Here is a 21,590-nt window from a genome sequence, read left to right on the forward strand (position 1 = left end):
GCCTTGCAGGGTCCTCCTCCCACAGCACAGCAGCCAGGCTCCAGGGTCCCAAGTCCTCTGCTCCTCTGCACCCCATCTGTACCGGGTTCATCTGTTCATTGAGTGGTCTGGGCAGCCACCTTAGGGCACATGTGGCCCTGCAGGAGCCAGGGTCAGGGGGGAGCAGCAGGGTGGCTGGCTAGTGGGATTCTGCTCCAGAAACGGGAGGCTGAGGGGCCAGGAGCACCCCTTCTAGGAAGAGAGTACTAGGGGCATCGCTAGGTGACACAGTCTATTGTGGACGATTCAGGGAAAGGCTGGGAGCTGCTGCTTACTCTGCCAAGCTGGAAGGCTAGACAGAGGTGGGGCTCTTCAGAGGGGATGGGTGAGAGCAGCCCCGTGACTAGGGCAGGCAGGTGGGAGAAGCAGAGTCCAGGATCTCCAGCCAGGAGAGGCGGCCCTATGGAGGCCCAGGGGGGTTTCGACTCTGCTGGCAGGAATGAGGAGGCTGAGGAAGGGAGTGCAGGGCACCAGTTCCTGGCATGAGAGCTGCACTGTGACTTTTGTGGGTCTTTCCCTTTCTTTTTTACTTTTTAAAAATTTATTTGTTTTTTTTAAAAGATTTTATTTATTTATTTATTTTGAGAGAGAGAGAGAGAAAACACAACCATGAGCAGGGGGAGGGGCAAAGGGAGAGGGAGAAGCAGGCTCCCTCCCTGACACAGGGCTCCATCCAGGGACCCGGAGATCATGACCTGAGCCTAAGCTGGGTCCTCTGCTTAAGGTCTTGCAGGCTAAAACGAGGGTGTCTGAAGGGCTTTGTTTTTTCTGACGGCCCTTCTTAAACACAGAATGACCATATGACCTGGTAATTCCACTCTTTGATAGATACACAAGGGCAATGAACATATATGTCCACGCAAACACTTGTGCACGAACATTATGAGCAAGCAGAAAGTGGAAACAACTCAAATGTTCTTAAACTGATGAGTGGACAGAATATGCCGTATCTGTGCAATGGAGTGTGATTTGGCAATACAGAACTGAAACTACGGCATGAATTAAACTTAAAATATTATGCTGTGTGAGTGCAAGAAGCCTGTCACAAAAGACCATATACTGTATGCCTTCATTTACATTAACTGTCCAAAATGGGTAAATGCATAGAGACAGCAGTCAGTTCATGGTTGCCTAGGGCTGGGGGAGGACAGACTGGTAGGTGAAGACGTTATAAGAAGCACAGTGCTTTTTGAGGGGGAAGAAATATTCTAACACTGATTTTCGTGATGATGGCTACACAAATATATGAATATGCTAAAAGTTACTGAATTCTACACTGTAAATGGGTGAATTTCATGGTAGGTGAATGATACTTGGATAAAGCTGTTACCAAAAAACAAGGGAATTAATATGTTGCAAAGCATAGCCCTTTGTTACACCCTGCATTAAGAAAAAAGCAAGCTATTTTTTATTTTTGTTTTTTAAAAAGATTTATTTATTGGGGCATCTGGGTGGCTCAGCCAGCTAAGCATCTGCCTCCAGCTCACGTTATCATTGCTGGGTCCTGAAATGGAGCCCTGCACTGGGCTCCCTGCTCATCCAGGAGCCTGTTTCTCCCTCTCCTGCCCACGCATGCTGTCGCTATCTATCTCTCTCAAATAATTTTTTAAAAGATTTTACCTATTTATGAGAGAGAGAGAGAGAACGCGCACAGAGGGAGAGGAAGAGGGAGAGGGAAAGAGAGAAACTCAAGCAGACTCCCCTCCGAGCCTGGAAGTCAGTCTCTGACCCTGAGATCATGATCTGACCCAAAATCAAGAGCCAGTTGGTGCGTTAACCGACTGAGCCCTTCAGGCCCCACTCATCCCTTAAACTACTTAAAACCATGGAGATAATTTTAAGTTGGAATACTGAATATTCAGTAGTGCAAGTTATTTTTTCTAAAAGTTTTATAATGGAATTTTGGTTATGTTGGAAAATGGCTCTTATCATTACATTATATACTGTAATTAAAACAAGACACCCAGAACACAGGGGCTTGCTTTCCAATGACACAAAATGGCAACGGCCGGGAATGGGTTAGGGAGTAGCCCTGGGTTTGGGGGCTACTGGCTGGTGCGTTTGGTTAAGGGTGGCCCTCGGTTTCAGCCCAGGTCCTGATCTCAGGGGTTTGTGACAGACCCGTCCCCCGCCTCGGGCTCCCGCTCCGTGCGAGATACTTGGGATTCTTTCGCCCCCTCCCCATTTGCCCCTCCCCTCGCTTGCTCTTCCTCTCCCTGAAGCAAATAAATAAATCCTTAAGGAAAAGGGGTCTGAAAAATCCCTTAAAGAGCCACCAAGAAGAGCACAGAGGACATGGACTGGGGGATTCGCCCTGTGCAGAAAAGTGCGTGAAAGACATCATCCGCCAGGGGGTCAGGGCTCCGCCCGGCGTGGGCCACATGCCCATCTCGCCCGCACACAGGCCGGCCCGCAGGGCCGAGCGCGTGGCGTCCGCGAGAAGCGGCCCTAGGCTCGCCTGCACCTCCCTTCCCAAACCGAGGTTCGCTCCGCGCAGGCGCGCTTCTCCGCGTTCCGGCGCTCCGAACGCGCAACGAAACCGCCCCAAGATCCCCTCACCTCCCCTTCGCGTCAAGGAGGCAGAAACGCGGGGGAAACCTCGGTTACGACAACCTCGTCATTTAGCCGAGCCCGAGCGCCCGTTTCATGGAAGACGTACCCGACGGTGCGTGAGGGAAGCCTGCCTCCGTCACCCACCCGGTGAACGGAAACACCGGGCAGGCACAGAACACTTGACGCGCGCCTTTGTCATCAAGACACTTACTCTGACTTCGTCCTCAGGAAGGTGTTTGTGAAGACAGCGTCTTTCCGACAGCTGGAGCTGCGGGCGGGCGGCCCCCAAACGCTTCCAACCCCGCGCTGCCACGGAGCCTTCTGGGAGCTGTAGTCCGAGCCCGAGCACGGGACCAAGCGGTATGCAGACAGTGGACTGCAACTCCCAGGAGGCCACGCTGCTGGGAGACACCTGTTTTTCCAGCACCGCCCACTACGTTATTTCCTCGGGAGGAGGACCCGCCCCGCGGAGCCTCTGGGAAAGGTAGTACGAGGCCCGAGATCCACGCCCGCCACCTGGTGGACAAAGTTGGTGTGACTACAATTTCCTGTAACTTCTGGAATCCCTCTCCTCAGGCTTCTCGGACTCTCCGTACCCACCGTTTGCGCGCTTCTGGAGTTCGAGAACCTGACCAACGTAGTTTCGGGGAATTATAGTGAGAGAAATCCGTCTCATTGCCGCCTACGCCCGGCCGGGGACCTTAAACCGGGTCGGAAGGTCCCCTTTCCCCCCCAAGCCCACGCCCTGTCGAGCTTGTCCATTGGGCGGACACGCCTATCGTCGCGCCTTCTGGGAAACGTAGTCTGACCCTCTGGGAGCTCAGGTGTGTCTACCGCTGGACTAGGACGAGAGCTCTGGCCTCCGGACTACAACTCCCGGAATGCCGATGCGGCGGGGTCAGTCTCTCCGGAGTCCCCGGCCACGCTCTCCCATTGGTCAGGGGCCGCAGCGCGGGGTTTTCTGGTCCTGGTAGTTACGCTTTGCCGCCGGCGCCGCAGTCGCGTGGAGAGGTTACGCGGGCCGCGCGGCTTGGATCTGTGGTTTGGGGCCGTCCCGGGCGGTCTGTCCGGAGCCGCAAGCCGGTGGGCGCTGGAGGGAGCGGGTGGGGCTGCAGGTGGCGCTTGGAGGACCTCGGAGTTGGAAGAGGCGATGGCCGCGGGGCCCCTGGCAGGCCGCCCTCGGGTGAGTGGCCGCGCGCGGTCCCTTCCCGGGCCTGGTGTGCACCCTTCTCCCGAGTCTCGGATGGGAGTCGGTGCCCCAGCCCGTCGCTGTGGCCGGGCGCGGCGGAAGACCTCGTAATCCTGCAGCCCTTTTATGTAGCGCGATGTCCCCTAACCAGTAGAGGCCGAGACGAACCCCCCCGGCGAGAAAGTTGCACACCCGGGTTCCCGGTGGCTTCAGCTACCGCGCGCGTAAGGGACGAGCAATTCTGTCTTTCCATCGTCTGGAATGACGGTCGGAAAGACGAAGCGTCGCTCAGTTCGTGTTTGTGAAGCCGCCATAACCGTAATTCCCGCGCTCCTCTTTTGAAAAAAACACCCCCCACCCCCAGAAGTGGGAAAGCATTTCCGAGACCGTTGTGAGGCGTAAGAAAATTTCCGTTAGGTGAAGTGCTCGCTGAAGAGGAGGCCTGGGAAGAGGATCCCTGGCAAAGATTAACGTTATTGTCGGCAAATATTAAAGTTGTCGTTTTCATGCACCTGGTGGTATAAAAAGGGGTCGTCAAGGGAAGCGGTCTTTTGGTTTCGTGGAAGATCCCAAGTTGATCAAGAAATGGGGGAGCTGTGTAGGGGTGAACACTTTAGTGTAATGGCAACTCACCTCTGAAATGGCTGATGCGGAGCCCTGATGTCCCCCCCCGCCCCCCCCGCCCCCCCGCGAAGGCTCAGGTGTATCCCTCAGGAGCCAGACAGCTTTTAAGACATCTCCCTGGACACCTGTGCATTCGCATTCACATGTAGCCGTCCCTTTTTTCTGGGAGCTTTTGCAGGGTTAAGGGTCCTGGCTCAGCAGGCATGTGGGTAACATTTCAGGGGAGGGTTACTTTTGGTGATGTGACGGTCAACTTCTCCCGGGAGGAATGGGGCCTGCTGGGCCCTGCCCAGCCGACCCTGTATCATAACGTGATGCTGGAGGCCTTAAGACACCTGGTCACTGTGGGTGAGGCTGTTCCCCATTCCACTTCTATTTGCCTGGGGTCTTGGCAAAGCGGGTTTGATTTAGCTGGGAGTGTGGAGTCACTAGGGGATTTGTCCTCATCAAACCTCAGCCTGAAGCGGCTGCCTGGTTCATTTTGTAGAGCATGTGACTCTTGATCTTGGGGCTGTGAGTTCATGCCCCATGTTGGACATAGAGCTTACTTAAAAACAAATAAAACAAAATGTTGCCCCAGAATGTATATGAAAAGAACCAGAACCTCACAGCTTGATCATTCATTTGCCCAGGACCTTGGAACCTCAAGCCAGATACTGTTGCCCTCCTAGAACTTGGAATAGAGCAATGCATGATGGACAGAGGGCTCTCCCAAGATTCCCGCCTAGGTGAGATGGGAAAGGATCTTTACAGTCAGTGTTTGTTTATATGTTCCTTCATATCTTCCTTCTCTGCTGCTTTTCATTACCTTTTCATTTCCATAATTCCATCTGGGATCATTTTCCTTTTGCTTAGAGTTCCCTTTATCATTTCTTTTAGAGTGACAAAACCCCTTCATTTTGTGTTTGCCTGAAAATGCCTTTATTTTATCTTCATTTTGGAAAGATACTGTAAACAGAGAATTTTAGGTTGTCAGGTTTTGGGGTTTTGTTTTTTTTTCTTTTTCTCGGCACTTTGAAGACACCATGCAGTTGTCTTCTGGACTCCATGGTTTCTTTCTTTCTTTCTTTTTTTTTTTTTTAAAGATTTTATTTATTTATTTGACAGAGAGAAATCACAAGTAGATGGAGAGGCAGGCAGAGAGAGAGAGAGAGTGGGAAGCAGGCTCCCCGCTGAGCAGAGAGCCCAATGCGGGACTCAATCCCAGGACCCTGAGATCATGACCTGAGCCGAAGGCAGCGGCTTAACCTACTGAGCCACCCAGGTACCCCAGGACTCCATGGTTTCTGATGAGAAGTCAGCCGCCTTCTTATTTTTGTTACTTTTGCCCACTGTACTTCAAAAATGCACAAAGTTTACATGTACAATTGAAATATTTTGATAAATTTACGCACATGTGTAATTCTCACCTAAATGGGGCTCGATATTTTCATTATTTCACAAAGTTCCTTTGTTACCTCTTTCCATTTCCGAAAGGCAACCACTATTGAGATTTTTTTTCCACCATAGGTTATTTTTACCTTTTCTAGAACTTCATATAAAGTGAATTATATATTATTTCTTTTGCTTATGGCTTATTACCCTAAGATTTTTGAGATTCGTCTGTGATTTTATATGCACTTTTTTGAATGATTTTATTTATTTATTTGACAGAGAGAGAGATCACAAGTAGGCAGAGAGTCAGACAGAGAAAGGAGGGGCGGGGAGCAGGCTCCCTGCTGAGCAGAGAGACCGGTTCAGGGCTTGATCCCAGTTCCCTGAGATCATGACCTGAGCCGAAGGCAGAGGCTTAATCCACTGAGCCACCCAGGCGCGCCCCTTTATATGCGTTTTTATTTCTTTTTACTTTTTAGTATTTAGGGACATTTTATTTTTTAATCACTTACAATTTGTCCATTCTCTTGATAATGAACACATTTGGATTGTCTCTAGTTTTGGGCTGTTATGAATAATGCTGCTAACATTCTTGTGCAATGTTTCCAGTGGACTTGTGTTTTTATTCTCTTGAGTAAATGTCTAGGAGTGGAGTTGTTGGGTGATAGATTCACAGTTCTGATTGGTAGTGCCTTAGAATCGGTTTGTGGGGGTGCCTGTGTGGCTCAGTCAGTTAAGCGTTTGCCTTCGGCCTTTGGCTTAGGTCATGATCCCATCAAGCCCCACATTGGGCTCCCTGCTCAGCAGGGAGCCTGCTTCTCCCTCCCTCATTCCCCCTGCTTGTGTGCTCTCTCTCTCTCCCCCCTTCTCTGTCAAAGAAATAAAATCTTTAAAAAAAAAAAAAAGGAATCAGTTTAGGAAGACTTTATATCTTAATATGTCTAGCCTTCTAATTTTGATTATGGTATATTTAGGTAATTCTTGCAGCAGTATTTTTCAGTTTTTAAGCATATGGGTCATGCACATCTTCTACTAATTTTATTCCTAGAAATTTTGCATTTTTTATGCTATTGTAAATATTATTTGTAATTTCATTTTCTTATTGTTTGTTGCTAGTGTATATAAATATAATTTCTTCTTAACTGACATTCTATCCTGTGTGAACTTGTTAAAATCACTTAATTGTTCTAGTAATTTATTTTCAATGTCTTTAGATTTTTACCCAGTCATGTTGTTTTCAAATAAGGATTGCTTTGCTTCTTCCTATTGAGACTTTATGCTTTTTCGTTTACCGTATTATTATACCAGCCAGGACCTCTAGTACTTTTTAAAAAAATTGATGTGTAATTAACATACAGTGAGATATGTTGTTCCTAAAACTACAGTCCAGTAAAGTTTTGCAAATGTATATTTGTGTGACCTATAGTCCAGTCCACACATAGCATATTTCCATTCCCATACATTTCCTAATGTCCTTTTCCACTTAGGACTCCCCCAGTATGGCAACAATTCTTCTGGTACCTGTCACCATAGATATCAAGTACAATGTTAAAAGTGGTAAGAATGAACATCCTTGCCTTGCCCCTGATATTACGGAATAGCATTAAATATGTTACCATTAAGTATTATCTGAAACCCTTTATCACATTGAGAAAGTACTATTCCTGATTTCCTGAGGACTTTTTTTTTTTTTAATCATGAATGGGTGTTATCAAATGCTGTATATGCATCTATAGACATGATTGAATTTTTTTTTCTCTGTTCCATTGATTTCTGCTTTCTATTATTCCTTTTAGTTGTTTTGGTTTAATTTGGTTTCCTTTTTTCTGGCTTTTATGGGGCAGAAGCTTAGTTCATTAATTTTAATGCTTTCTCTTTCCGATGTTTGCATTTATAGTTATACATGTTCCTTCAAATCTTAATTTCAACTGCATCCTGCATGTTTTCACATGCTGCATTTTTATTATTGTTCAGTTCATTATGTTTTGTTTTCCAAATGTCTTGAACTGAATAGTAATGAAAATACAACATACGAAAGTGATTTCTTCTTTGATTCGTGAAGTACATTGTTCAATTTCCAAGTGTAAGGGGATTGCTATTATTGAGGGCTAGATTATTTCCATTGTGGTTGAAGAACATACTCTGTATGAATTCAGTCCTTTTAAATTTATTGAGAAATGTTTTTACGATACAGCATATGGTCTGTTGGGGTGGGTAGGTGGGTATGTATATATTCTGTTACTGTTGGATGTGGTGTTTCATAAAGACCTGTCATCCCTTTAAAGTCTTGGCTTCTTTCGGAATTCTGTCATTTTGGCCGGGATAAGGCTCCCCCTTGTGTCAGTCTCAGTTCTCTGGAAAGGTAGGCACAGTTTACCAACTGTTCTTCAGAGAGAGGAGAGGGTTTACAGGGAACAGATGAATGAAATCAGAGAGAACTGATGGTTTAGTTCTGCATTTCTGGGTATGGTGTTTTAAGCCCACACTGCCTGTGAATTTTCACCTTTTTTCAGGTGAGTCTTCACTATGTACCCAGTAAAAAGTTGCATTTTAGAAGTGGGAATTTTAGTCTCATGTCTCTCTTCCCTCGGAGACTGTCATTTAGAATGGTTTTACTAGCTTCATTTGTAACATTGAGGTACGTAATCAAGTGCTGAAAGGTTTGATATGTCAAAATCATACAATTTTCTCTGCAGGTTGTTGCCCTTGAACATTAAACACCTAGGATGGTACCTTTGATCAGTCTAGATCAACTCTTTGTTCTTACTTCTTCAAATGTTTCCTCTGCTGCTTTAGTCTCTCTTGTAACTCCAACTACACATTAATCTTTTGTCAAGTGTTCTGTTTTTATATTATTTTCTCTCCTTTTGTGTCATCATAAAATTTCCACTTACCTGCCTTTGAATTCACAGATTCATTCTTCTGTTGTGTCTAGTCTGCTATGAAGTCTTCTCAGGTTTACTTCAGATACTACATTTTTATTTAATTCCAGAATGGAATTTTCATTTGAAAATTTCCCATGAAATTCTGTTATGTTTATAATAGGTTGGGTTTTTTCCCCAGTCAGTGTAAGTGAAACTTTTTTTTTTTTTAAGATTTTATTTATTTATTTGACAGAGAGAGATCACAAGTAGGCAGAGAGGCAGGCAGAGAGAGAGAGAGATGAGGAAGCAGGCTCCCTGCTGAGCAGAGAGCCCGATGCAGGACTCGATCCCAGGACCCTGAGATCATGACCCGAGCCGAAGGCAGCGGCTCAACCCACTGAGCCACCCAGGCACCCCAAAGTGAAACTTTATTGAGGCCCCAGGGCCATGGGGCTCGGGCAGGAGGCCACCCTGTGGGGAAAGGAAGAGCTGATGGAGGGACTTTATTGACCTTCTTCTGGGGGTGTGGATGGTTGGTGCGGCCACATGTCTGGGAGCACAACACTCGTTGCAGTTGAATTTGCGGGCCAGCTGGCAGAGGGAAGGCTAGGGGACGCACCTCCAGGCCAAGCACCAAATGCAGGGGCTCTTATGGATATTGTAGTCAGAGAGTGCAGCCGTCCTCTCCCAGCACAGACACTGATCTTCAAGTGGCTTCAAGTGGGAGCCCTCATTGTCTTGGCTTTGACATTCTCAGTGGTGTCACTGGGCTCCTGTGAGGGTAATGTTCTTGTTTGTCAGGGTCTCCATGAGGATCTTCTCTGTGTTTGCTGCTCAGCCACCAAATTGAAGAGAAAGAGCTATAATAGTTATTTTTCATTTTTTTCCTGCTACTTCTAATGTTTGGTATATCTGCCTCTATTGACTTTTTTTTTCTTGGTGATGAGTCACATTTTCCTGATTCTTTACATGTCTAGTCAATTTCTGTATACTGAATGCCGCACACAGTGCATTGGAGAGATGATGGAGTCTTGTCTTCTACCAGAATTGTCCATTGTTCTTTTTTTCTGGAGGCAGTTAAATTACTGAAATCATCCTAATCCTGATGAGGCTCAGGTTTAGGATTTATTAAAGTAACTTTGGTTTTGCTTTAGTTCTTGGATGTAGTTCTTCTTTTTTTTTTTTTTTTAGGTTTTTTTGTTTGTTTGTTTTATTTATTTTCAGCATAACAGTATTCATTATTTTTGCACCACACCCAGTGCTCCATGCAATCTGTGCCCTCTCTAATACCCACCACCTGGTTCCCCCAACCTCCCACCCTCTTGGATGTAGTTCTTATCCTTGAGGCTGTTTCCTTCTAAGGTACAACTTTCTAGAGTCTGACCGGAATGCCTTGGGTGCTCATTGGGTCAGAGCCAGTGTCCCCCAACACTTGGTAACTTCTGAAACCTCAGCTCAGCCCTGTAGCAGCTGTTCTTTGTCAGGTCTTAGCCTTCTGTGCGCTTGCAGTTGACTTGTCCAATTAAGGACTCCAGGAGAAACCCTCTGCAGGTTTCCAGCCCCCTCTTTGCTCTGCATGACCTTGCAAAGCCCTCCTCACATTCAGCTCCACAGCCTCCTCCCACGTCAGAAACACAAGGCCTCCCCGCCACTGGGAGTCAGGTTGCTGAGCACAAGCAGGTGCCCTATCAGGCCACCTTGCAGACATGTCCCAAGTGTCCCCAGTGCTCTAGGTGAGTTACCTTTGTCTGGTGTGCAGACCACTCTGTGTTTATCCATATGCCTGTGGAGCCCTCTTGTTCACTGTGTGTTTTTGGGTACTGGAGACAAAGTGGGAACAGGATGGACAAGGTTCCCCCCACCGTGGAGCCGAAAGCCGCTAGTATACGGTGTCTGGGGAGGGGCAGACAATAAAGAACGAAAAGAACAAAGGGATGTTGAATAATGCTGAACAGTGTATGCAGGAAGTAAAACAGGACAATGTGGTGGAAAGTGAAAAGGAACTCAGGCATGCGGGGAGGTTGGACAGGGTCTCTCAGAGGAGGTGACCTGGGACTTGAGAGCTGAATGATGAAAGGGGCGGGTTGCTGACACTGAAGACTTTGGAGACCCAAGGAAAGTCCTCAGGCAGAGGAACTCTGTGCTAGTGGTGGAAATGGTCGTGTTTAGGGAGAACAAAAGAAACCCAGAAGGAGAAGGATTGAGGAGAACTGAGGTAGTCTTACCCTGCTTCTGGGTGTTTTGGAAGACTGAATCTAAAGACATGTTCTTACCATCATGAAACTGGTTTGTTGGGAGGATTAACTTGGTTATCGACTACAGGCAGAAGAGATGTTAGGTGAGAAATGGGTCAGGTTCTGGGATGTCCAAGCATTAGCGAAGGGCGGTGGTCCTGAGCATCTCACGTCTGGGGATGTCTGCCTATTCTGTGACCTGTCTTGTAACGGTATCCCCTCTGCCTTTTGTGCTGACTGTTAGGTTGGTCAGTCTTCCTATGGGTTCTTTGTGTTTTGTGTGTACCTTCCGTGGCTTCTCTTCTCAGAGTTCCGCCGTTTTTTTGGTTGGTACTGTAAAACATCTACTCCCCCTGTGCACATCTTGTGGCTTTTATCTCAGTATTCTCACTCTAGGAGTTTTCTTCTAAGCACCCAAATTATTTTTAATTTCCTTCTAGAAAGGAAGAAGAGACCTAAAAGCCAAGAGTTGTCACCAACAGAGGCCTTTGCTAGGAAGGAGTTACCCAGCAGCATGAACCTGATGAGGCCCACAGTGGATGGTTGCTGGCGTTCTACCACAGCAGATGGCTGGGAACTTGGGGACGAGTTGGAGAAGCAGAAGATACGCAGTGCCATTTCCGGGCTGACAGGACATAAACAAGGGCAAGTAGTGACCCGGGTTGGGGACAGGGGAAATGCTGCAGTTGTGGGAAAATGCAGCTTCAATTCAGACTTTTTCTTCACAGAGATTTCTTGTTAAAGAGTATTTCTATCAAATTGGCTCAACTCAAAGTGTACAGCAAATTTTATTTTAAAAAATCATCAGGAAGTCTTGGTGGGGAAGAAACCTTGTAAAGGCAGTCCATGTGGAAAACCCTTGGGAAACCTGTCGAAGTTGAATGAGCATGGTAAAGATACCAGCCAGAGCGTATACCTCTCTACACATGAGATAATTAACATAAGAGAGAAATTCTATGGATGTAAAGAAAGTAGAGATTTTTTTTATCTATAGCTCACCCCTTTCTCAGGTCATGAGAACTCCTACTAAGGAGAAATCCTATGAATGTAATGAATGTGGGAAAACCTTTAAGAAACTTTCATCTCTGGGCGCCTGGGTGGCTCAGTGGGTTAAGCCGCTGCCTTCGGCTCGGGTCATGATCTCAGGGTCCTGGAATCGAGTCCCGCATCGGGCTCTCTGCTCAGCAGGGAGCCTGCTTCCTTCTCTCTCTCTCTGCCTGCCTCTCAGTGTACTTGTGATTTCTCTCTGTCAAATAAATAAATAAAATCTTAAAAAAAAAAAAAAAAGAAATTTTCATCTCTTTCTTATCATCTGAGAAATCATGGTAGAGAGAAAGCCTATGAATGTAATGAATGTGGGAATTCTTTCTGGCAGAGCCTACACCTCATTTTACACTGGAGAACTCACACTGGTGAGAAACCTTATGAGAGTAATAAATGTGGAAAGTCTTTTAGCCAAAATTCTCACCATAATGTACACCGGAAAATTCATACTGGAGAGAAACCCTATAAATGTGATGACTGTGGAAAATCCTTCAGTGGACGGTCTAATGTCAATGTGCATAAGAGAACACATACTGGAGAAAAACCCTATAAATGTAACGAATGTGGGAAAGCCCTTAGCGACTGCTCCTTCGATACACAACGTGAAAGGACGCACACTGGAGAGAAACTGTACGAATGTGATGAATGCGGAAAAGCCTTTGGTCACAGCTCTCACCTTACAGTTTACAAGAGAATCCATACTGGTGAGAAGCCATATAAATGTAACGGATGTGGGAAAACTTTCAGTTTTCATTTATCCTTCACTCAACATAAGAGAATGCACACTGGAGAGAAACCATACAAATGTCATCAATGCGGGAAGGCTTTTAATCAAGGTTCTGATTTTATTGGGCACTAAAAAGCTCGAGGGAGAAAAAAAATACATACTTCATTTTAATATATAAAAACTGTACACATACATTTAAATTTTGTGGTTTTTTGGTGCATTGCCAGAGAAGGGCTGAACCTACGTGGCATTTGATACCTAGGAAAAAATTTTGTGTTTAATTAGTGAGATCAAAAGTTTCTTTAGTAATACTAACTAATGTGATTACCCAGTGTGGGAAGGGCTATTGCTCAGAAGTCAAAACAGGTTGAAGATATTTGGCTGAATGACTGATGTACTGACCCAAAGAGCCAGAGTGCCATTAGTTGCTTCCTTGTTCCCCCAATGCTAGAAAATTGGGCTGCTTCTAATTTGTTTCAGGAATTCATTATAAACTGTAATTATAAACACTGTGTAGAAACATGGAAAATGCGTAGAATACAGTTGACCCTTGAACAACACAGTTTTGAACTGTGCAGTTCCACTTACATGTGGATTTTTTTCAATAAATACAGTACGGTATTGTAAATTTATTTTTCTTCCTTTTTCTTTAAAAAAAAAATTTTTTTTAAGATTTTATTTATTTATCAGAGAGAGAGAGGGAGAGAGCGAGCACAGGCAGACAGAATGGCAGACAGAGGCAGAGGGAGAAGCAGGCTCCCTGCCGAGCAAGGAGCCCAATGTGGGACTCGATCCCAGGACGCTGGGATCATGACCTGAGCCGAAGGCAACTGCTTAACCAACTGAGCCACCCAGGTGTCCTTCTTCCTTTTTATTTTCTTTCCTCTAGCTTATTTTAGTATAAGAATACAGTATGTAATATAAATGACCTATAAACTATGTGTTAATCAACTGACTGCTTGTATTATCGGTAAGATTGGCATTCAGTAGGAGGCTATTAGTCAAGTTTTTGGAGAGTCAAAGTTCTGTGTGGATTTTCAGATGTGCAGGGCATCAGTGCTCAACAACACCCAAGTTGTTCCAGAGTCAACTACAGTGAAATGTGACCTGTTGTGACTGTGTCGCCCTCCATGTGTGTTTGGAGAAAAGCATAGAAGAAAACAGAAATGAACGTAGCTAATCAGTAAAAGTCTTTGGGGATCGTGTGGTTTTCCTTTTCATGTTCAAAACTGCTGCAGTTTTATGGGGCACCTGGGTGGTTCAGTTGAGTGTCTCTCCATCTGCAACTCCTCTGCTCACACGTTCTTTCTCTTTCTCAAATAAATCTTTTTAGTTTTTAAAAAAACTGATATAGGGACGCCTGGGTGGCTCAGTTGGTTAAGCAGCTGCCTTCGACTCAGGTCATGATCCCAGCATCCTGGGATCGAGTCCCACATCGGGCTCCTTGTTCAGCAGGAAGCCTGCTTCTCCCTCTGCCCCTGCCTGCCATTCTGTCTGCCTGTGCTCGCTCTCTCCCTCTCTCTCTCTGATAAATAAATAAAATTAAAAAAAAAAACTGATATAATTTTACAGTAAATGAAAGGCAAAGGGGAGAAGGGGCATCTGGATGGTACAGTCACTTAAAACGTCTGACTCTTGGTTTTGGCTCGGGTCATGATCTCAGGGCTGTGAGGTCAAGTCCCGGGATCTGCTCTATGCTGATATGCACTGTTCCAGAACATGTAGAAAGCTGAATGTTTACCTCATTTGTATGCCACTTTGTAAAACTCAAAGAACAATTAAAGGCTGATATCTTTCAGGACTATTAATGCAAAATTTCCAGATCAGATCCTGCCAGTAAAGCCAGAGTAGCTAGTACATTTGAATTTAGAAACATTCATTCCACGATCAGCATACTGAGTATTAGGAAATACGTAACCATAATACCCATTTTAATCAATCAGTGGAGAAAGCCAGTCATCTCAATGATTAATGAGAAAGAAGTTGATAACGTAAAGACTGTTTAAGGAAAGAAACCCCCCTGGTAACAGGAAAGAAATTGTTTTTATCATATGATAATCAGGCTTAAATGATGACATTAGCACCGAGGTTGGCAAATTATGACCCACAGGCCAAACCTGGCCCATGTGTTTTGTAAATAATCTTGTTGGAACATAGTTACACCCACTCATTTCCATACTGTCTGCGCTGCTTTCACACACTAAGGTGGAATTGAGGAGTTGTGAGCTTGCATAGCCTGAAAAGGTAAAATATTTACTAGAAAGACCTTGCCAATCCCAGATGTAGAGCCATCTCCATTCCATTTAGGGAGGAGCAAGGCAAAGGTTGTCACTAGTCTTTTGTATGAACAGGAGATTTACAAAAGGAATACAGATGGACAAACAGTACGATAAAAAATGCATGAGTTCATCAGTCATCAGAGAGATGATAATAAGTATTTGAGCAGCTGCTGCGAGGTAGGCTGTACCCCAGCAAGCAGTCTCCATTACTTCATGCAGCATATGGATCCTGGTGAAGCAGGTTCTTCTATTATTTTCCGTTGTGTAGATGCAGAAAATACAGCCTAGAGAGGCTAATTGGCAGGTAAAGATTGACAATGATTTAAGGAGACTATGTTGGAGGGGCACCTGGGTGGGTTAGTTGGTAAAGCGTCTCCCTTTGGCTCAGGTGGTGATCCTGGGGTTCCTGGGATCGAGCCCTGCATTGGGGTCATCCGTGTTGTTGTTAGGAACCCAATTTTGTCTCCCAATAGTATGCCATTTAATTTTTGCACCTCATGACGTAAACTTTCTCCTATCAGGGTGATTTACTATTTTGCTGTTACAAACCGTGCTAAGACAAAGGTCCTTCCCACGTTTTCAGAGCCGGGCAGTTACAGCCAAGGATAAACTGCAAAGTTTGCTGAATCCACACACGAACATCTTTTCATTTGGACACTAACCACTCTAGAAAGAGGTACACCTGTGTAACCACCTGCGGTTACATAGACTAGTAAATGCAAGACTGTTTATAGGGACGCCTGGGTGGCTCAGTTGGTTAAGCAGCTGCCTTCTGCTCAGGTCATGATCCCAGCGTCCTGGGATTGAGTCCCACATTGGGCTCCTTGCTCAGCAAGGGAGCCTGCTTCTCCCTCTGCCTCTGCCTGCCATTCTGTCTGCCCGTGCTCGCTCTCCCCCCACCCCCCCCCCGGTAAATAAAAAAAAAAAAAATCTTTAAGGGACGCCTGGGTGGCTCAGGTGGTTAAGCAGCTGCCTTCGGCTCAGGACATGACCCCACTGGCCTGGGATCGAGTCCCATATCGGGCTCCTTGCTCGGCAGGGAGCCTCCTTCTCCCTCTGCCTCTGCCTGCCATTCTGTCTGCCTGTGCTCGCTCTCTCATCCCCCCTCTCTGATGAATAAATAAAATCTTTAAAAAAAAAAAAAAAAGACTGTTTATGAAAACACGTGGGCCAGATTTGGCCTGTGGGCCATAATTTACCAACCTCAGTGCTAATGTCATCATTTACCCCTGATTATCATATGATAAAAACATCTGTGATAGAATCCATTTCCTACTACCTTTTTTGCTTTTTTTTTTTTTTCTTAAGTAAACTCTGCCCCCAACATGGATGGGGCTTGAACTCATGACCTCAGGATGAAGAGTTCCATGCTCTACTAACTGAGCCAGGCAAGCACCCCCATTTCACAATATTTTTAAAAATATTTTATTAATTTATTAGATAAACCATGAGCAGGGGTAGGGACAATGGGAGAGGGAGAGAGAGAATCTCCAGCAGACTGTGCACTGAGCATGGAGCCCCATGTGGCATTCAATCTCACAACCCTGAGATCATGACCTGAGCCAAAAATCAAGAGTCAGATACTTAACCAACTGAGCCACCCAGGCACCCCTCATACTATTTTTGCCCATACCCAACATAGTCTTTATAAAAAAAACTTAAAGATTTTATTTATTTGAGAGAGAAGAGATAGAAAGAGCAGGAGTGGGGAGGAGAGGGAGAAGAGGCTTCCCGCCGGGCAGGGAGCCCAATGCAGGGCTTGATCCCAGGACCCCAGGATGCAGCTAATATAAATTCAAAACAAAACAAGCAGGGGAAAAGTACAGCCTTTAAAGAACCCCCCCCCCCCCAGATCTACAACGGAATTTCACCAACTCTGAGTAAAGTCTCCATTCCAGTGAGATACTGATCCTCGATACTGGCATGTGACGTTCATAAGCATCTTCTGGGAGATTCTTCTAAGGTATGCCACTGAGGGGAGGTGGAAGCAAGGAAAACTGGATGGATTCCAAAGAGAGGTAACCGTTTCACAGGTGAGCCCAGCACCACTGGCCTGGGTGCAGGGGGACATCACAGTGGCTGACCGCTGATGGAGCGACTGCAAAAGGAGGAGAGCATCAAAGCCTTTGATGACAGTGTGCTGCTGGGGCAGAGCAGTGCAAGAATAATTTCCTGAGAATTACTCTTCTTGAGAGTGCCCTTAGTCTAGAAGCACCTGTGTGGCTCAGTCAGTTGAGCATCAGACTCCTGGTTTTGGCTCAGCTCATGATCTCGGGATCGTGGGGTAAAGTCTCGTGTTGGGCTTCGTGCTCAGTGCGGAGTCTACTTGAGATTCTCTCCTCCTCCCCCTGCCCCAAATCCCCACTCATGCTCTCTGTCTCTAAAATAAAATCTGTAAGAAAAAAAATCCCCTTAGCTTAGAATTTTGCTAAGTACCCAGAACAGTGAAAAGCTCTTCTCCTAGGTACACCATTGAATTTCCATTTTTGGCAAACACATACCAAGACACAGAACATTCCTATCCATTCAGAAAGTTCTTTCTTGTCCCTTCTTGTCCCCAGACATTTCTTCCCTATATACCCCAAAGCACACAGCGATTTCTTTTGGCATGGGTTATTTTTGCCAATTCTAGAATTTACCATGGTGAGATTGTAGGCATGTATTTTGTACATTTTTTTTAAAAGATTTTATTTATTTATTTGAGAGAGAGATCACAAGTAGGCAGAGAGGCAGGCAGAGAGAGGGGGGGAACAGGGTCCCCGCTGAACAGAGAGCCCAATGCGGGGCTCGATCCCAGGACCCTGAGATCATGACCCAAGCTGAAGGCAGAGGCTTAACCCACTGAGCCACCCAGGTGCCCCTATTTTGTACATTTTTGTGTCTGCTGCTTTCAGCAAAAGATTTTTTTTAAAGATTTTTTAATTTATTTATCAGAGAGGGAGAGAGAGCGAACACAGGCAGACAGAATGGCAGGCAGAGGCAGAGGGAGAAGCAGATGCCCCACCGAGCAAGGATCCCGATGTGGGACTCGATCCCAGGACGCTGGGATCATGACCCGAGCCAAAGGCAGCTGCCCAACCAACTTAGCCACCCAGGTGTCCCTCAGCAAAAGATTTTTGAGACTTGTCTATGTCATCACACAGATCAGTAATTCTTTTTTGTTGCTGGGTAGTATTTATTCCATTGTATGAATACAGCACAATTTATCCGTTCTCGGATTAACAGAAATCTGTGATGTTCCCAGTCTTTGGTTACTAGGAGTAAAGGTTCTATGAACATACTTAGCAGGGTGGTTTTGTTTTTATGGGCTTATGCTTTCATTTCTCTTAGATTCCTGGAGGTGACATGGCTGGGTTACAGAGGAGATGTATGCTCAGCTTTTTAAGAAACTGTCAGTTCTAAAAATGGCGGTAGGGGCGCCTGGGTGGCTCAGTGCGTTAAAGCCTCCGCTTTCAGCTCAGGTCATGATCCCAGGGTCCTGGGATCAAGCCCTGAATCAGGCTCTCTGCTCAGCAGGGAGCCTGCTTTCCTTCCTCTCTCTCTGCCTGCCTCTCTGCCTACCTGTGATCTCTGTCCGTCGAATAAATTAAAAAAAAAATTTTTTTTAAATGGCAGTAATATTTTATGCAAGTACCAGCAATGTATTAGAATTTTAGAATTCCTGATGCTCCACGTCCTTACCAAATTTTGGCACTGTTCTTTTCATTTTGCCCATTCTAATGAGTGAGCATTGTGTAAAAGATTTACTTTTTTTTTTTTTTAAAGATTTTATTTATTTATTTGACACACAAAGATCACAAGTAGGCAGAGACGCAGTCAGAGAGAGGCGGAAGCAGGCTCCCTGCTGAGCAGAGAGCCAGACGTGGGGCTTGATCCCAGGACCCTGGGATTATGACCTGAACCGAAGGCAGAGGCTTTAACCCACTGAGCCACCCAGGCGCCCCAAGATTTACTTATTTTAGAGAGAGCACACCAGCAGGGTGCGGGGCAGAGTGAGACCGAAGCAGATTCCCCAGAGTGGAGAGGTGTTCGCAGGGCGCAATCTCACAAGCCCGAGATCATGACCTGAGCCGAAACCAAGAGTCACTCAACTGACTGAGCCACCCAGGTACCCCTCTGGTGAGTGGTGAGTGACATCTCATTCTGGTGTGCATCTCATTCCAGGTGCTTCTTGGCTTCTTGGCTTCCTTATTCAAGCCTCTCATCCATGTTCTGTTAAGTTGTTTGTCTTTATTATCGGGTTGTAGGAGTTGTGTATATATTCTGGATACAAGTCCTTTGTTAAATGTATATGTTGCAAATATTTTATAAACAAAATTTTAGCAAATTGAATTTAATAATATAATAAGAAAATAATAGAAACGTCCTGAGCTGTGTTAATGGGGCAGGCCAAACGTTACTTTTGATCTTTTGTCTTTTTCTATTAAACTTGAACTGAGTTAAGAAAATGAAAATAACAGAAATTTTTAAAAGTCATGACTAAGTGGGATTATCTAAAATATGCAGTATTGGTTTAACCAAAATCAGTGAATGTACATCTCTGTATTAACAAGCTAAAAAAAAAAGTATATGATTATCTCAAATACATGCAGGAAAAAAATTGACAAAAATTCAACAGTCATTCCTGATTTAAAAAACAAACAACTCTCACCAAAGTTGGAATAGAAGGCAATGTCCTCAACCTGACAAAGGACATCTATATCCACAGGTAGTATCATACTTACTGGTAAAAAACAGTGCTTGGGGTGCCTGGGTGGCTCAGTGGGTTAAAGCCTCTGCCTTCGGTTTGAGTCACGATCCCAGGGTCCTGGGATCCAGTCCTGCATTGGGCTCTGCTCTGCAGGGAGCCTGCTTCCTCCTCTCTGCCTGCCTCTCTTCCTATTTGTGATCTGTCTGTCAAATAAATAAATAATCTTAAAAAAGCAAAACAAAACCAAAAAAGCACTGAATGCTTTACCCCTAAGATTAGAACAAGACAGAGATGTCTGATCTCACCACTTCTGTTCAGCATTGTAATGGAGGTTCTGGCTAAGGCAATTGGCAAGAAAATGGAATAAAAGGAATCTAGATTGGGAGAGACATTTTACTTTTATTTTTTAAGAATTATTCATTTGAGAGCAAGAAAGAATGATTTGGGGGAGAAGGGAAGGGAGAATCTCAAGCCAGCCCCCTGCTGAGCATGGAGCCTGTCCCGGGGTGTCCATCCCAGCACCCCGAGTGTTGGGCTGGCAGGAAGGGCTACCAAAGATGGCGAAAGTTCCCGCCACAAGACCTGAGCTCGGACAGGAGAACAAAGGCCCAAGCAGGAATCTGAGGACCTATGGGATCCCGATGAGCAGGCGGGATATCCAAATAAGGGAAACTTGCCAAAAGACCCCTGAGCTTTCCCCAAGACCCCTTAAAAGCCCCCTCCTCCCTGCCTTGGGCGCATCTTCCGCCACTCTGCTTTCCAGAGTGGCGGAACCTCGCCCGAGGGTGCCCACCTCCTCCCGGCGCAACTTTCCTGGCTCCCCTTCTCCTGAGCCCTGAAACTTCGACGGAGAGCGTTTTTAATAAATCTTGCCTTGCACCCACTTTGCCTGGTGTTGTGTTTATCTCGCCAGAAAAAACTTTACACCGAGATGACGACCTGAGTAGAACTCGAGCCAGACACTCAACTGACTGAGCCATCCAGGTGTTCCAGAAAAGGCATCTTTAAAAATCCTTCTTTGCGGGGTGCCTGGGTGGCTCAGTGGGTTAAGCCGCTGCCTTCGACTCGGGTCATGATCCCAGCGTCCTGGGATCAAGTCCCATATCCGGCTCTCTGCTCAGCGGGGAGCCTGCTTCCTCCTCTCTCTCTGCCTGCCTCTCCGTCTACTTGTGATTTCTGTCTGTCAAATAAATAAATAAAATCTTTTAAAAATAAATAAATAAATGAATAAATCCTTCTTTGCTTCAAAAGGAGGATTGTTACTTCATAAACAAAGTAAAAGGTAAGTCACAGCTTGGAAAGGACACATTCCTAATAAATGATTAATGTTAAATTTCAGTGAACAACTTATACAAACCAGTAAGAAAAAGACAACCTGGGAGAAAAATGCATGAGGTGAGAAGTTAATTCAAGGAGAGAATACACAAATGGCTAACTGCGAAAAGATGCTGAATCTCACCAGAGAGAGAAGAGAAGCATCTCACAATGAAATACTGTTTTCTACCCATGAATTTGGCAAAAATTGAAAAAGCTGACACTACCAAGCACTGGTGAGGATGTGAAGCAAGTGGAACTCCTGACTTTGGCTGGGGCATATGAAAAGGTGCGATCTTTCTAGAAACACGTATCAGTGCTGGACATAAATGTTCATTTGCTATGGCCCATCAGTACTACTCTGAGGGCCTACCCCCAAGAGACCCTGCGTCTGTCCATACGGAGACCTGCATATGAATTTTCATAGCAGCAGCATTGCTGGAAGCCGCCTGCTTGCAGTGCTCCGACTCCCGTGTGGCTGGCTTTCTCCCTGCCTTTAGGTCTTTGCTTGCATATTACCTTCTGGGTGGGGCCTTCCCTAGCCACCAACTTAAAATCACAACCACCTCCTCCAGCACCCCCTCTCCTTACTTGGTCTTTAACCCTATCTGATGTGTTTTATATATATATATATTTTTTTTTTTAAAGGTTTTATTTAT

At 45.5% G+C, this 21,590-nt stretch overlaps 1 protein-coding gene and 1 long non-coding RNA gene across 4 annotated transcripts in view; one reads left to right on the forward strand and one right to left on the reverse strand.

Annotated features, from left to right (window-relative positions):
• Positions 1-2,948, reverse strand: part of ZSCAN1 (zinc finger and SCAN domain containing 1) — a 34,169-nt gene extending 31,221 nt beyond the window's left edge. For 2 of the 3 annotated variants that reach the window (XM_045077325.1, XM_045077335.1), the window contains exon 1: positions 2,804-2,948. The gene's annotated coding sequence lies outside the window, so the exon portion shown is untranslated. The remainder of the gene's footprint in view (positions 1-2,803) is intronic. The other variant, XM_045077333.1, reaches the window with a different exon arrangement.
• Positions 2,949-3,549: 601 nt separating this feature from the next.
• Positions 3,550-12,037, forward strand: LOC123391245. Its single transcript, XR_006605870.1, has 3 exons — positions 3,550-3,775; positions 5,038-5,133; positions 11,318-12,037. It is a non-coding gene; the product is annotated as an uncharacterized LOC123391245 (long non-coding RNA).
• The last annotated feature ends 9,553 nt before the right edge of the window (positions 12,038-21,590 follow it).

This window comes from Mustela putorius, unplaced genomic scaffold (assembly GCF_011764305.1).
Source record: "Mustela putorius furo isolate JIRA1106 unplaced genomic scaffold, ASM1176430v1.1 tig00000196_pilon_pilon_pilon, whole genome shotgun sequence".
In the NCBI taxonomy this organism is placed as follows: domain Eukaryota; kingdom Metazoa; phylum Chordata; class Mammalia; order Carnivora; family Mustelidae; genus Mustela; species Mustela putorius.